Source organism: Ceratotherium simum, chromosome 34 (genome assembly GCF_057802395.1).
Source record: "Ceratotherium simum simum isolate JZ-2026a chromosome 34, ASM5780239v1, whole genome shotgun sequence".
NCBI classification, from domain to species: domain Eukaryota; kingdom Metazoa; phylum Chordata; class Mammalia; order Perissodactyla; family Rhinocerotidae; genus Ceratotherium; species Ceratotherium simum.
In genome coordinates this window covers 17,431,165-17,433,984 of record NC_141933.1, presented here as the reverse complement: position 1 = coordinate 17,433,984, position 2,820 = coordinate 17,431,165, and the positions used below count along the sequence as shown (strand labels likewise).

The 2,820-nt window shown below is 38.2% G+C and overlaps 1 pseudogene; it reads right to left on the bottom strand.

The window, feature by feature from the left end:
- Positions 1-376: 376 nt before the first annotated feature.
- Positions 377-1,314, bottom strand: LOC106799982 (olfactory receptor 5AP2-like; annotated as a pseudogene).
- Positions 1,315-2,820: the final 1,506 nt, after the last annotated feature.

Here is a 2,820-nt window from a genome sequence, read left to right as displayed (position 1 = left end):
TCCTTATCACCTGTCCTCTGGCAGTTACATACACCACCATCCATGATGGAGTCATCAAATGGGGAAGAAAATGGGTCATTCCTCCTTTCACTCTGTCTTTTTGTCTCATCTACTTTTAAACTGGGTTTTATACCTCTGAATAGGGAATTGAAAGGTGATATTTGTTTATTTTCAAGGAGGTAGGTTCTGTGGAATAAGTGGGACTTATACAGAATAATCATATTCCCCAGGTCGCCTAGGATGTTGGCCCAACTCCACTATCAAAAAAAAAAAAACCCCAAGCCTCAAGACATAATGAAATGGAGCCAGGGTGAATGGAGGTGGATTTGATCACTTCTAAGCTCCCTCAGTATCCTAATCCCACCCTTTGATGATTCTAAGTACGAAAGTAAAAAGAGTTTGCTTTAAAAATTTTACCTAAGGAAGCTTTGACCTCCTTGTTTCTCAGACTATAGATGAGAGGATTTAACATGGGGATGACAACTGTGTAAAACACAGACACCACTTCATCTTGGCTCATTGAGGAGCTGGAGCTGGGGTGCAGATACATGAACAGGATTGTGCCAAAGAAGATGGTTACCATCATCAAGTGGAATGTGCAGGTGGAAAAGGCTTTGTGCTTCCCCTCAGCAGAATGGATCCTCAAGATGGCAATGAGGATGTAGAGATAAGAAATGAGAAGAGTCAGGAGGCAGCTCAGTTCATTAAAACTGGCAAAAGCAAAAATAACAATCTCATTGACACGTGTGTCAGAACAAGAGAGTTTCAGGAGGGGTAGAATGTTGCAGAAAAAGTGGTTGATGACATTTGAGTGGCAGAAAGACAGTTGGAAGGTGAAGCCAATGTGAATGGCAGCATTCATAAAGCCTCAAGGTATGTGGCCAACACCAGGAGGACATTAAGATGGGGGGACATAGTGACTGTGTAAAGGAGAGGCTTGCAAATGGCCACATAACGGTCATAGGCCATCATGGCCAACAGGAAGCCCTCGATGCCAGCAAAGGAGCCAAAAAAGAAGAATTGCATGGCACATTCATTAAATGAAATGACTGGGTTCTCCACCCAGAAATTCACCAGCATAGTAGGGGTAACCACAGAAGAATAACAGAAGTCAACAAGGGACAGGTTACTGAGGAAAAATTACATTGGGGTGTGGAAATGTGAGTCAATCTTGATTAATAGGATCATGCCAAGATTTCCAAACACAGTGATCATATAGATGACTAGGAACACCATAAAGAGGAGGCACTGTAGCTCTGGATGATCCTTGAATCCCAGGAGAATAAATTCAGTCAGTGTTGTGTGGTTGCTCATACTTTTCTCTCAGAATGGACTGTTCATCTGCTAGGATAAGAAAGAAATCCAGGAAATAAACTGTACCAAAAAAAAAAATCAGAAAAATCAAATAGTTCATTCTCTGCCATAGGTAAGATTACTTCTAAGATGTCCTGAGAACATGTGTAATAAACATCTTTATTTTCTTATTATAGTAAAAAAAGACAAGATTTCTTAAGTAAACTCAGTAAACTATTTTATTCAAAAATGAATGTGTGTGTGTGTGTTTATAAGGTCTTTGATGATCAACCCCTATTTGTCCATATCCTACCGTTAACTCCCAACTTTTCTCCCCTCCTCCCTTGATCCTACTGCCTTCACCACTTATCATCCAATTTCCTTGCATTTGCCGTGGTAATTAAACATCTGATACAGTCGAATATATTTGCTGTCTCCAATTCTGTTTTTCCTGTTTTCTCTTAAGCCACCTCTAACCAGGCTTTCACCCCATTCCTCCACAGAAACTGCTCTCATCAAAGTCATCACAGTCTTTATATTTTGTCAAATCCAGTGGTCAATTCTCTGTGCTTATCTTTTTGATCCATCAATAACATTTGACAGAGTTGATTGCTTACTATTCCTTGAAAGACTTCTTCTCTTATCTTCCAAGACACTAGATTTTGAGTTTTCCTGCTACCATATGGGTTACTCCTCCTCAGTCTTCTTTGCTTATTCCTCCTCTCTCTCTGACTTTTAAGGTTGGAGTAGCTGAGCATTCCGTCCTTGATCTTCTCTTTTCTACCTACACTCTACCTGGGTGATCTTATTCAGTCTCATGGCTTTAAATACCATCTGTATACCTATAACTCTTGAATTTAGATCTCCAGCTCTGACCTCTCTTCCCAACTCCAGACTTATAATTCAACTGGTTACTCACATCTCCACAGGAATGTCAAATAGCAACTCAACATAACCTAAAACTAAATTCCTCATGCCCTCTTTTGATGTACTGCAAACAAATATTCCCTGTCTCAAGTCAGTGTCAAATCTGTGCTTCCATTTGCTTAGATGAAATTAAATAAACAGATAAGTAAATATTGGAGAAGTTGATATCTCCTGATTTTTAACACACTCTGTAACCAGTTGATTAGATAATTATGTTGGCTCTTACCTTTAAAACATATATATCAATAATCCAACTACCTCCTACAACCTTCATTCCCACCACCAAGGCCCAAGAGTCAACATCTCTTACGTAGATGACTGCAAAAGTCTTTCAACGGATCTTTCTATCTCTAAAATCAGCTAAAATCCTACCCTGCAAAATAACCACTTTTAAAAATTTGAAGCCATTATATAGAGCTCTACTTTATGCATATATATATACAAACACACTTGCATTATATATGTAACAAACATATAAATTGACATAAATGAATTTACTCTATATGATATATATATGATCTTATATACGTGTGTATGTATATATATATGTATATGTGTATATATATATATACACACACACACAAACATAAATACACACAA